Raw genomic sequence first — 14,834 nt, 5'->3', positions numbered from 1 at the left:
AAAAGCCCAGAGTGAGCAGAAGGAAGGAGATAATAAAGATTAGAGCAGAAATCAATGACATAGAGACCAAAAAAACAATACAGAAAATCAATGAAACCAAGAGCTGGTTCTTTGAAAGGATAAACAAGATTGACAAACCCCTAGCCAGGCTCACCAAGAAGCAAAGAGAGAGGTCCCAAATAAACCAAATCAGAAATGATAGAGGCGAAATAACAACAGACCCCACAGAAATACAAATGATTGTTAAACAATACTACGGACAACTCTACTCCAACAAACTAGACAACCTGGAGGAAATGGACAAATTCCTAGAAAAATACAACATTCCAAAACTCAATCAGGAAGAATCTAAAAATCTCAATGGGCCAATAACTATGGAAGAAATTGAAGCAGTCATCAAAAAGCTTCCAGCAAACAAAAGCCCAGGACCAGACGGCTTCTCAGGGGAGTTTTACCAAACTTTTAAGGAAGAACTGAAACCTATCCTCCTCAGATTACTACAAAAAGTCCAAGAGGATGGAACACTTCCAAACACATTTTATGAAGCTAGCATCACCCTAATACCAAAACCAGGTAAAGACAACACAATGAAAGAGAATTACAGGCCAATATCCCTCATGAACATAGATGCCAAAATCCTCAACAAAATCTTAGCAAATCGGATCCAGCAGTACATCAGAAGGATCATACACCATGACCAAGTAGGATTTATCCCAGGGATGCAAGGATGGTACAACATCCGTAAATCAATAAACGTGATACATCACATAAACAAATTGAAAGAAAAAAACCACATGGTCATATCAATTGATGCAGAAAAAGCATTTGACAAAATCCAACACCCATTTTTGATAAAAACTCTCAGCAAGGTGGGAATAGAAGGATCATACCTCAACATAATAAAAGCCATATATGACAGGCCCACAGCCAACATCATACTCAATGGACAAAAACTAACACCATTTCCCCTAAGAACAGGAACAAGACAGGGATGTCCACTCTCTCCACTCCTGTTCAACATAGTCCTGGAAGTATTAGCCATTGCAATTAGACAAGAAGAAGAAATAAAAGGCATCCAAATTGGAAAAGAGGAAGTAAAACTGTCCTTATTTGCAGATGACATGATATTATACATACAGAACCCTAGAGACTCCATCAAAAAACTACTAGACTTAATACATGAATTTGGCAATGTAGCAGGATACAAAATTAACCCCAAGAAATCCGAGGCATTTCTATATACCAATAGTGAACTTTCAGAAAGAGAGATTATAAAAACAATCCCATTTACCATCGCACCCCAAAAATTAAGATACCTAGGAATAAACTTAACTAAAGAGGTAAAAGACCTCTACTCAGAAAACTATAGGACGTTGAAAAAAGAGATAGAGGAAGACATAAACAGATGGAAGAACATACCATGTTCTTGGATTGGTAGAATCAACATCATTAAAATGTCCATATTACCCAAAGCAATCTATACATTCAACGCACTTCCCATTAAAATACCAATGGCCTTCTTCAAGGATCTAGAACGAACTCTCCAAAAATTCATCTGGAATAAAAAAAGACCCCGAATAGCTGCAGCGATCCTGAGAAAAAACAAAGTAGGTGGGATCTCAATGCCAGATATCAAGCTGTATTACAAAGCCACTGTTCTCAAAACTGCCTGGTACTGGCACAAGAACAGACATATAGATCAGTGGAATAGAATAGAGAGTCCAGAAATTAGCCCGAACCAATATGCTCAATTAATTTTTGACAAAGGAGGCATGAACATACAATGGAGCCAAGATAGTCTCTTCAATAAATGGTGTTGGGAAAATTGGACAGATATATGCAAGAAAATGAAACTAGACCACCAACTTACACCATACACAAGAATAAACTCAAAATGGATAAAGGACTTAAATGTACGACAGGAAACCATAAAAATTCTAGAAGAATACAAAGGCAGCAAAATCTCAGACATATGCCAAAACAATTTCTTCACTGATACAGCTCCTAGGGCAGTTGAAACTAAAGAGAAACTGAACAAATGGGACTACATCAAAATAAAAAGCTTCTGCACAGCAAAAGAAACCATCAACAAAACAACAAGAAAACCCACCTCGTGGGAAAACATATTTGCCAACGTCATATCTGATAAGGGCTTAATCTCCAAAATTTATAGGGAACTCATACAACTTAACAAAAAGAAGATAAACAATCCAATCAAAAAATGGGCCAAGGATCTAAATAGACACCTTTCAAAAGAGGACATTCAGAAAGCCAAGAGACATATGAAAACATGCTCAAAGTCACTAATCATCCGAGAGATGCAAATCAAAACAACAATGAGGTACCATCTCACACCTGTCAGAATGGCCATCATCAACAAATCAACAAACGACAAGTGCTGGAGAGGATGTGGAGAAAAAGGAACACTTGTGCACTGCTGGTGGGAATGCAGACTGGTGCAGCCACTATGGAAGGCAGTATGGAGGTTCCTCAAAAAATTGGAAATGGAACTCCCATTTGACCCTGTGATCCCACTTCTAGGAATATATCCCAAGAAACCAGAAACACCAATCAGAAAGGATATATGCACCCCGATGTTCATAGCAGCACAATTCACCATAGCTAAGATCTGGAAACAGCCTAAGTGCCCATCAGTAGATGAATGGATTAGAAAGCTGTGGTACATCTACACGATGGAATACTATGCTGCTGTAAAAAAGAAGGAATTCTTACCATTTGCAACAGCATGGATGGAACTGGAGAGCATTATGCTAAGTGAAATAAGCCAGTCAATGAAGGAAAAATACCACATGATCTCACTCATTCCTGGATAATAAAGACCATTACAAACTTTTGAACAATAATAGATACAGAGGCAGAGCTGCCTCAAACTGATTGTCAAACTGCAGTGGGAAGGCCAGGGAGGGTTGGGGGGGAGGAGGGAGGGGATTAAGAGATCAACCGAAGGACTGGTATGCATCCATATAACCATAACTAATGGACATAAGACACTGGGGGGTAAGGGAGGGCAGGGGTCTGTCAAGGGCGGGGGGGAAAAAAGGACACTTATGTAATACACTTTGTAATACTTTTAGCGAAAAATTAAAAAAAAATAAAAATAAATAAAAATAAAAATAAAAAAGAAAAACACAACTTTAAAAAAAAAAAAAAGGTATTAGATGTTTGGGTTTGAGAAACTGAGATCATTGATAAAAATTAGTTTTAAAATATTTTAATTGATTTTTAGAAAAAGTAAAGGAGAGGGAGAGAGAAACATCCATGTGAGAGAACATCTATCGATGGGTTTCCTCCTGCAAGACCCCTACTGGGGATCGAGCCTGTAACCTGGGCATGTGGCCTGACTGGGAATTCAGTGCACGAGACGAAGCCCAACCAACTGAACACCAGTCAAGGCAACAAAAAATTACTTTATGTTATAATTTATTTTATGCAATGTATTTTCCATGGCCCTTCTTTAATTTTCTCTTTGAACTGCAATATTTATGAGTTTCTCTCACCCACTGGACTTTTAGCTTCTGGCATGTAATCATGCATCTTACATCATTGTGTTCTCAGGAACAGGAACATTAAAGATGTGAGGGGAAAAAGTCCTAGCTGGTTTGGCTCAGTGGGTAGAGCGTTGGCCTTCGAACTGAAGGGTCCCCTGGTTCCATTCCAGTCAGGGGCATATGCCCAGGTTCCGGTCTCGATACCCAGTAGGGGGTGTGCATGAGGCAGCCAATCAATGATTCTCTTTCATTGTTGATGTTTCTATCTCTCTCCCTTTCCCTTCCTCTCTGAAATCAATTTTTTTTAAAAAAAGATGTAAAAAAAAGTTTTTTTGAAGGAATAAATAAGCAAACTCATTTTCCTTTTATTTTCTTCCTACTCTCTCCCTTTATCTTCTCTTTTCCCCCCCTTTTTCCCTTGTTAAGATAGAAATAAAAACACCTGTGCTCCAGCTCTGGTTCTAATATTCACTAACTCTTTGGGCCACTGTTTACCTTACCTAAAAATGGGAATAATAGTACCTGCCCTTCTCTAACTCACTGGTAGAAATATCATGTAAATTCTAGTGAAATGAATCATAGGATATCAATCAAGAGACAGGAATTAGATAAATCAAATATATTGTTTTGATAATTTTTTATTTATTAACTGAATCATGGAATGGTATGCAAAATGAAGAAGCAATTAGGAAAACCTAGACGTGAATAAATGGGTGTAGCAAGGGAAGAGTCATTAACTTTCAAGTGTTATCGAAGGACCAGTTAGTGCACCATCAACTTGTCTTTCTTTCCCGGTTAAAAATATAGAATCACTACAAAGCATTCACTGGTAAATTAAGTAAAACTAACTCCAAACTGGACAATTGACCACAGGATATATCTGAGTTTCCCAAAGACTCTGAGGGAGTTATAGCCCTTTAAGAAACCCAAATTATTTACAAAAGCAACATTTTATAGACCTTCTTAAAAATAAGATTAGAGATAGTATCTCCTCCACCACCACCACTCCCTCCCCACCAGCTTACTTTCTGTTCTACACCTAAAACATACTTAAGATTTGACTCTTTAGATCACTTTAACAGTTCTGTGGTGACTTTCCCTAATGAGGTGGCGAGGGTGTTCCTGCTTAGCAATTGCTAGATTGCAATTCCAGAGCAATTGCCATTCCAGAGCAATCTCCTTCAACAGAAAGTTGATCTAACTAGTAACTGGCAATATGCATCATGAAAAAGAGAAACTGTAATAATAGGAGAAAACTAAGGCATACTTGGCTCACAGAAGTCTTAGCAACTGCCAGAATTCCTCGACATTTGCAATAAAAAATAAAAACCAGAGGAAAGGTAACTGTTTTCCTATAAAAAATGAACTTGCTCATTTGTGAAATAAAACAAAACTTTATGTTGGTTTATATGTGTACTTGCTTCTCATAGGTATGTAGCTGTGAAATGTTTTAATGTATTATAGCTGTGAAATGTTTGCATATGCTATAGTAGTAATTACACAATTACATAGAAAAGTCCAAAGGTGAACTTTTTCTACCAAACTAGCAGACTCACACTGTTCTCTCCTCGGAGCTCCAGACTTTAGGACTGAACTGCCTTCTTGACATCACTTCTTGTATGTCTCAAAGGCACTTTCAACTCAAACGCAACATGCCCCAAACCAAAATCATTATTTCTTTCGCTCCTCAAAACTTGGTCCTCTTCCAAGGATCTGTGAGTGAATTAATCCACCATCCCTCCTGTTCTATCAGTCAGAAACCTATCGTGTTTGACATCACCTTCTCACTCTACAATATTCAATTGTCAAGTTCTGTGCATTTTATCTTCTTTATGTCTCTCCCCTCCATGTTCACCACCACCACCACCCTAAACCACGATCTCTCACATGGACAGCAACACTGGCCTCCAAACAGAACTAAGTACATTCACTCTGGCCCCTTCCCATCTGTTCTCCTTACTTTTAGTCAGAGGCATCACTTCAGAACACAAAACCAATCTTTCACATGCATGTCTCATTTAAAATTCTTAGCCCTAGCTGGTTTGGCTTAGTGGATAGAGCATCAGCCTGTGGACTAAACAGTTCCGGGTTCCAATCTGGTCAAGGGCACATGCCAGGGTTGCAGAATCAATCCCCAGTAGAGGGCATGCAGGAGGCAGTCGATCAATGATTCTCTCTCATCACTGACGTTTCTATCTCTCTCTCTCTCCCTCTCCCTTCCTCTCTGAAATCAATATTTTTTTTAAATCCTTAGATGACTCCCTTACTCTTGGGATCAGCATAAAACTCCTGAGGATAGTCTACAATGCCCCACATGATCTGATCCCCATCGACCTCTCCAGCCTCAATTCACACTATACTCCCTCTTCCTAGGGAGAGAGGAGAGATAACAGACATGCCTCCAGGTCATGATGTATCTCCAAAAGTAACAATGTTCCAAAAATTTCCTTTTAGATAATTTGTTGATAAGACAGTCATTACACTGATGAAATAATGTTGGAGAAAACAAGACAAAAAGACAGAGAAAATATGTGCTTGCTCCAAATTTGGCACAGCCTGCCAACACACACACACACACACACACACACACACACACACACATTCACACACGCAATGTCATAAACCAGCCATGTTTCTGCTCTTGCTCTCTTTATTCCAGTGACTTTCCCTTCTTCCTCAGGACCTTGGGATGTAGGTAGGATTCAAACCACATTTGTCTGACTTCAAAGGCAGTGCACTTTCCACAATTTCATCTTGTCTCCCAAGAAGTGTTTCTCCAGGTAAATTTAGACATTATAATAATAAGTTTGCTAAAAGCTTAAAAAATATGCTCTATTCTCTATTTCTTTTTTAATGAAAAATTTCAAACACACACAAAAACAGAGAATAGACAATGAGCTCCCATACACACATTACTCACACTCAAGAATTACTAACACTTGCAATTATATCATCCATTGTCTTTTGTTTCTCTTTGCTGAACCATCTCAAATAAAATTTAAAAGAACCCATCGTTTTACCCCTACATGCTTCAATATGTGTCCTTATATAACCATAAGGCCATTATCATATTTAAAATTAACAATAATTTTTTAGTATCATCTAATATCCAGTCTATGATCAATTTCTACGATTGTCATGAAAATATCTTTTCATAGTTGTTGTGTTTGAATCATGACCCAAACAAGGTTCACACATTCAGTTTTTTGTCTCTGAAATCTATTTAATTTTCCCTCTATGACATTGACTTGCAGAAACCAGATCAATTGTCCTGTAGAATGTTTCGTAGTCTGGACTTATCTATTTTATTCCTTGAGGAATCATTTAATTTGTCCCTCTCTCCCTCTATTTCCTGTAAACTGGAAACCTTGATTAGACTCACGTTCAACTTTTTGGCAAGAATATTTTATAGGTAGTACTTCAAATCGTATTTTATTAAGAAGCTCACAGCACTCATTTTTCCACTTTAAAAAAAATGTCTTTATTGATTTTAGAGAGAGATAGAAACATCAATTGGCTGCCTCCTGCAAGCTTGAAACCTGGGCATGTGCCTTGACCAGGAATGAAACCAGGGACCTCTTGGTGCATGGAACAACACCCAACCAACTTAGCCACACTGGCCAAGCTCATTGTTCCACATTTAATGATACTTAGTATTTTTTTTTTTAAAAAAAGGAAGGTAATCCTGCCATTTGCATAAAATGAACAAACCTGGAGGACACTTTGCTAAGTAAAATTAGCCAGACATAGACAAATACTGTATGATCTCATGTGTGGAATCTAAAAAGGTCAATCTCATAGAACCAGAGAGTAGGAAAGTGCCTTGCCAGGGGATGCAGGTGGGAGAAATGAGGAGATGCTGGTCAAAGGGTACAAACTTTCAGTTGTAAGGTGAATAAGTTCTGGGGATTTAATGCATGAAATAGTAATTGTATGTGAAAGTACAATTATCTCAAAATAAAAAGTTTATTAAAAGAGAAAAATTTTTTCAACAAAAAGTGAGAGTGAGGCCATGCCAATCATTATTCCTTGTGAAGTTAGAGGGCAGAAAGAGGAAGGGGTGTTTTGCAAAGCAAGAGTATGAAATGGCTGTTTTATAATTGCACCTTTATACCATGTGAATGAGATCAGGACTCCACCTACCGCCAGCGACGGTGTTTGTATTGCCAGCTGAGAGGCCGGTCATCCAGCTCTAAAATCCCATGTTAGATTCTGCTTTGCCAGGAGTTGTAACAACTGTTCTCGGTCAGGTTTCCTAGGAAATAGACTCCGACATGGACAATTGTGTCCAGGAGTTTTACTGGGGAACATACCTAAATGGGAATGAGAGAAACAGGATTGGGCAAAGGAAGAAACTGATCTGTGATATAGTCACAGTTGAGGTCTCAGCCGGTCTCACAGGGAGCTCTCAAGTTGAGACGGTCCTTCAGAGTTGTCCCAAATTGAAGCAAGACAGCCATGCCTTCTTGTCCTTCCTGTAAACAACCAGTCAGTAGACACAGTCTGTAGGCCATCAGCAGCTGCAGTCAGGAAGCAGAGATCTGGGCAGAGCACTACAACATCTACGCCTTCAAATTCTACAAAAATCAATAGTCTAGGGGGGAAAGGGTGAGAACCATTGTACAGAATACATGATTTAAAAGGAAGAATGACCAAAAGTAAGGTGTGGGCTTTGCTTTGATCTTAAACCAACTATAAAAAGGCATCTTTGAGGAAACTGGGGAAATTTGCATGTGGAATGCGTGTTAAATGAAATTATATAACTATCATTGACTAGAGGCCTGGTGCACAGATTCGTGCACTGGTGGGGTCCCTCAGCCTGGCCTGTGGGGATCTGGCAGAAACAGGCCTGGTGCACGGATTCATCCAGGGTGTGTCCAGCCCTTCTCGCCCAGTCCCGATCAGCCAGACCCCAGCAGCAAGCTAATCTACTGGTCAGAGCGTCTGCCCCCTGGTGGTCAGCACACATCATAGCCACTGGTCAAAAGGTTGAACGAATGATCGGAACACTTAGCATATTAGGCTTTTATCATATAGGATTTTGTTCCCTGTAATAATGGCATGGTGATTATGTAAGGAAAAAATCTCTTCCTACTTGAGGTGCAGACTGAAATAAAGGTTGAACTGGCATGATGTCTGGAATTTGCATGAAAACATTTCAAGAAAATAGTGGAGAATAAAAAGAATGTTTTTAAACAATGAAGGAGGAAGGAGATATAACAAGATCGATAAAATGTTGATAGCTGCTGAAGTTGCGCAGTGGGTGATAAACATTCATCCCTCTATTCTCTTTACATTTGCTTACGATTTCCATAATAAAAATATTTAAGGACATGTGATGGGTAATTGTGGTGTGTACCAAACATCGCCCATAAGAACCGTGAGATCTGTTGCTGCCATTGGGGCCCCAGGCCCCCTTCCATGGTGTCTCTCAAGATAGAAAATGAGGTCCACATTTAAAATATTAGACATGAGTTGCCAGGAAATTCTAACTCTTTAGAACACACTGGAACCATCAAAGGCTGCTAAAGACAGAACTTTTCTGTGTATTGTTCATCAAAGGGTACCCAGAGCGCAGCATACTGTTTGGCTTAGCATAGGTGATGAATAAATGTTTGTGGAAATTAAAATGCAACAAATTCTCCCTTGCTTCTCCTTCCTGTCACAGCTACCACTCCCTTGGTTTGCTTCTAGCCTCTGGACTCTCTGGATTCTATTAAGAATCTGTGCCCTATGGAACAGGGTCATAAGTTCCTGCTGTCTTGTTTTTGGCCTTGTGTGAGCATTGGCACTTCATATTCAACTATTATCCTTATTGCTATTATCAATAATGACCTCCCTCTCTTCAAAAACAACTCCCCTTCCAAGTGGGTGTTCCGCATAAGTGAAATGTTGGAGAAGAGCAGTAATAGGTAAAACATGTTTCAGAGAAAGCAAGAGAGCAGGAAGTTGGGGAGGGGGAAGCTGAGCTCCACTGCAATTGGATAGAAAAACAGGGAGGAAAGAGAACGAGACTGCAATCAGGGCAGATCCAAAAACCCTGAGGACCTGTGGGAAAAAGTGTCAGACTTCTGGCCAGGAACTGAAAAATATGTCTGCAAAATATGTATAGCACAGCAACTAACCACTTCGACCCCCCAATATCCTTTCTCTAGGCCCCTGAAGAGCTGTCTTCCCACACCTTCCACCCTCCTTTCCCCAGCAAAGTCCAAAATCAGCAGTCAGTGTTGACATCAATGTACAAAGGGCTGGAGACCCAGGTAAAACAAAAGATGCCTGAAAAAGGCAAATGAGAAAGGAACTCAAGGAAAGTTCACGATGGAAAAATAAACACAGGCAAAACAAACATCCACAGAGAGGAGAGAGGGGGAAAACAAAGAGACAAGATCAGCCAGAAAAAATAAGAACAAAAACAATGAGAAAAGCCAAGAACAGGGAAGAAGAAAAAAAAGAATGGACTAAAATAAAATACAAGCATAATAGTCTGAAGAAAAGAAGAGGGAAATGAAAAGACAGGGACAGAATTAGCATTGGGGCATAAAGCTGTTATATACATTGTTTCAATCTTCACACCATTCTCAAAAGTGAATATTGCTAATATATTTTTTACAGAGGTGAAAATAGAGGCTTAGGGACCATCAGGCAGGCAGGCAGAGGTGGTTAGGGGCAATCAGGCAGGAAGGCAGAGTGGTTAGGGACGATCAGGCAGGCAGGCAAGTGGTTAGGGATGATCAGGCAGGCAGGCGCGTGGTTAGGGACGATCAGGCAGGCAGGCAAGTGGTTAGGGATGATCAGGCAGGCAGGCAAGTGGTTAGGGATGATCAGGCAGGCAGGCAAGTGGTTAGGGGTGATCAGGCAGGCAGGCAGGCCAGCGATTAAGAGCCAGCAGTCCCGTATTGCAAGAGGGATGTCCAACTGCCGGTTTAGGCCCGATCCCACAGGAGCCTAAACTGGCAGTCGGACATCCCCTGAGGGGTTCCAGATTGTGAGAGGGTGCAGGCTAGGCTGAGGGACCCCCCCCCCACCATGCACAAATTTAGTGCACCAGGCCTCTAGTACATATAGAAAATGATGAAGCAGACTTTGAACACAGTTCTGCTCATTTCAAAACTTACATACTCTTGTAGGCTATGCCAGATTTAAAAATATGACAAACATGACTTCTAACTTTAGTTGATTGCATTCATTAATATTAATAACCATACATTCAATTATTCCTTAAATTGGGATAACTACTTGAAGCATATCTTGCATGCTTTAATACCTTCAAAAACAGTATCCTTCTCAGCCACTCAAACTCCTACATTTGACCTAGGAATCTCTCCCACATGGATAAACCATCTGACCACATGCAAGCTGCTAAGGTAAAAGGAGACAACAATACCCACCTGTTCAGGTGACTCTAAAGCTGTCAAAAAACAACAACAAAACATTCCTCTGGGACTAATCTGAAAAGGCAGAAAATTACAGGGACAGCAAGGTGACTGCTACCAATGTGAAAGCTGCCACCAATGTGAAAACGTCCTTGAAGCTGATGATGAAAGAGTGGGAGCAGTGTGTGTGTGTATGTGTGTGTGTGTGTGGTGGGGGGATGTTCAGTGTGTGTGTGTATGTATTAGGGGCCTGAATGGTATACAACTTATATCCCCATTAGATCCTAAGTTTCTATCTAGAAGGTGGAGACCACAGACTCTACTTTTATTTTGTCCATCCCAGCTCAGTACCTTAAGATTCACAGGCACTCGAAAATAAGTCAAATAACTAAATAAATATTGGGTGTTATAGCCTGGGGAATGTCCCTATCAGGATGTCCCTTTCCTTTTGAAAAATAAAATTACTCTTAAATTTCATTTTTAATTCTAGAAGGAAGAAAGTCAGGACAATGTCATGACTAACTTTTAGAACTAAAGTAGCTCCTTTTTCAGCAAAAAAGAAAAGTCAGTGAAGGGCTGGGACATCCGGGAGACATCAGAAAGAAGGCAACCTGACAGCAGTCAGAACATACTGGTTTTCCTATATTCCTTAGGTTTCTTCCCACTAATTGTTCACTGTGTTCCCCCCGTCAGTTCTTGTATTCCACATTTAATAATATAAGACACGTAAATAAGAATCTGTGCAGACAAATGACTACCAAGTCTGGTCTTCCAGTGGGAATCCTGGAGCCTGTGGAAGTTTGGATCATTCCACAAAGAACCCCTTCTCCAACATGACTTTACAGGCCCCTTAGATTTACTGGCTGGGCTCTGAACACAGTGTTGATTTTCCTGGTTCATAAAGCCAGGCAGAGTTCCTGCTGCCAAACAGGTGTATTTGTTTTTGAATGATAAGGACACTCACTTGCTCTCAGTTTAGGCTAATAATAAATACTTTCGACATCCTTCTAAGTCTGAAAAGAGGAAAGAATAAAAATCCCTCCAGCAACAAAAAGGCTGTAAATGGAGTTTCATTCCTCAGAGAACGTATGGCCTTGTACAAGAGCTGGGTGCTTGCTGGCTAACCTTTCTGGTAAGCACACCCTCTGAACATTGCTTTTGAAAGCCCTCTCCATCAATAGAGCCCTGAGGTTAGGTCTGCCTAATTAAAAGGAGAAGAGACTTCGAGAGTCAGGAAAAATAGAATAATGAAAAGGAGTATATTGGCCCCAAAGAAATGCTAGTGGAAGTCAATACCAATGAGGAAACTCTTTTCACCCCTTTACCCTAGCAGCCTATAAACATGCTGCCCATCCGAGTGGAGATTCGATGAAGGAAACGGTAGCAAAGGTAGACCAAAAAAAAAAAAAAAAAAGGTAACCAGGGAAAATGCAGGCAAAGGAAAATTCAAGAAGGAAGAAAACAACAACTGTGCTTGTCCTTTAAGCAGCCTGAAAACTTAACGTTGCAAACAAGGAGGTTTAGAAAGGAATATACGTCCAAATTCACAGTACTAGCTCTCTCTGCTTTGGTTATCAAGGTGGTGTAGGTGACTTCTGGATCAAGTTGTTCAGCAACATGCGGAGGAATAGAGGCAGCATGGTGGATGCTGGGCAAGGATGCTGTGATCCATTCATACCTCAGGTTGACTGAGCGTGAGCCACTCAGCTCCCTTTTCACCCTTGATTCTCAGTCAGTCCCACTGTGTGTTTGTTGTTTGTTTGTTTAACCACCACAATTCACTTGCTTTGGCTGGAATCTGACCGACCTGGGCACCACCAGCCACAGGTTGGCTCCCTCAGCTTTTGATGTATTCACTGTTCTTGCAGAGGATGAAAGAAGGTGCAATGTGGGCACAGCACACCCACCATTTCTGGGGCCGCCTGGGACTGGGCCAGCAGTGAAGACTAGGCCTTAGTTCAGTGATGGCGAACTTTTTGAGCTCAGCGTGTCAGCATTTTGAAAAACCCTAACTTAACTCTGGTGCCATGTCACATATAGAAATTTTTTTTATATTTGCAACCATAGTAAAAAGAAAGACTTATATTTTTGATATTTATTTTATATATTTAAATGCCACTTATCAAAGAAAATCAACCCAAAAAATGAGTTCGCGTGTCACCTCTGACACGCATGTCATAGGTTCGCCATCACTGCCTTAGTTGAACGGATACTTCAGGAACATTGACACCTACAGCAAAAAAAATGGCGGCTCATTCCACCGGTAGGCATAAAAGAGCGCCTGGAAACAATTTATCTTGCTTTGTTTTGCCCTTTTCATGTAACTTCATCCTGAGGCTTTTAAAGTCTCCACAAATCAAACTAACCCTTCTCTCTCTCCAATTGTTCTTACATGGTTTTAATTCCTAAAACAACCCTTTTCTGGGATATTTTACTTACACCTTTATTTCTTTTCTTCCATTACATTTGCACTCAAAGATGAAGATTTGATGTTCTCTTTTAAAAATGCAAAGTTACTCCTAAATTTTCATTTTTAATTCTAGGCAGCACATACATGGGTATTTGTTTTAATAACTTTTCTCTAACTTTAAATTTTTTCATAACTATAAAGGAAAGAGAATTGTAATAGAACTTGAAAATGTTTCGTATTCTGACTTTTTTCTCTTCCCTGGAGTTAAGATATAGTTAGAAAAATTACTACTTAGAAAACTAAATTTATGTTTTCTGTGCCATGTCTTTCTCTCATGTGAGTTTTATATGCAGAGAGCATGTGTTTTGCAGGTGATGACTAGCGTAGCATCATTTTTAAGGATGAGCTGTGCAGATATTCCCTGTTCTGTGCATAATTGCTTCATGGGTCCCTCTTGTCTCACTTTCTTTATCAATCATATTTCTTTATTTCAGTTTTTTACCACATATCTACCTTACAGTTACACGCCCAGACAGAAATGTCTCCTTAAGAGAAGTATGTGCAAGTATTTAGAGGTGAAGAGTCTACAGCCTTCTTAAATAATTCAAAGATAGGTAGTTAATATATATACAGATGCATGTATATACATATATGTATACAATGCATATATGTTTATATACATGTCTGTTTATACAATTTTGTATATATGAAAGATAAAGTAAGTGAATGATAATTTATTGAAACTTAATGGAAGGTATGTGGGTATCCTTTTTCTGTATGCTGAGATTTTTCATGATTAAAAACTTAAAAGGATGAATGGAGGGAAAGAAGAGAAATGGAAAGAAAGAAAGAAAGAAAGAAAGAAAGAAAGAAAGAAAGAAAGAAAGGAAGGAAGGAAGGAAGGAAGGAAGGAAGGAAGGAAGGAAGGAAGGAAGGAAGGAAGGAAGGAAGGAAGAAAGAAAGAAAGAAAGAAAGAAAGAAAGAAAGAAAGAAAGAAAGAAAGAAAGAAAGAAAAGGAGGGAAGAAGAGCCAAAACCGGTTTGGCTCAGTGGATAGAGCGTCGGCCTGCGGACTGAAGGGTCCCAGGTTCGATTCCGGTCAAGGGCATGTACCTGGGGTTGCGGGCACATCCCCAGTAGGAGATGTGCAGGAGGCAGCTGATCGATGTTTCTCTCTCATCGATGTTTCTAACTCTCTATCTCTCTCCCTTCCTCTCTGTAAAAAATCAATAAAATATATTTAAAAAAAAAAAAAAAAGGAGGGAAGAAGAAAAAATGAAAGAGGGAAGGAAGGAAGAGACAAAGATAAGAAGGAAGACAGGAAGGAAGAAAAGAAATGCTTCCTTAAGACCCTGAAAGATGTGGGATTTAACTGACTTGCTCATTCTGAGAATTTGCGTGGTCAACAATAGCTCATAATATTACATTTTAATCACCTCATGTCGAATTACTGCCATTTACACAATCACTCTGTGATCATTTGATTCCAACTGGCCTGGATTTCGTTTACCTTTACAAAGCACCTTCTCATTGAGAGTCCGCT

Source organism: Myotis yumanensis, unplaced genomic scaffold, assembly GCF_028538775.1.
Source record: "Myotis yumanensis isolate MYYU_CA2020_CCGP unplaced genomic scaffold, mMyoYum1.0.hap1 SCAF_1, whole genome shotgun sequence".
Classification (NCBI taxonomy): Eukaryota; Metazoa; Chordata; class Mammalia; order Chiroptera; family Vespertilionidae; genus Myotis; species Myotis yumanensis.
Note: the sequence above shows the minus strand (reverse complement) of the source record.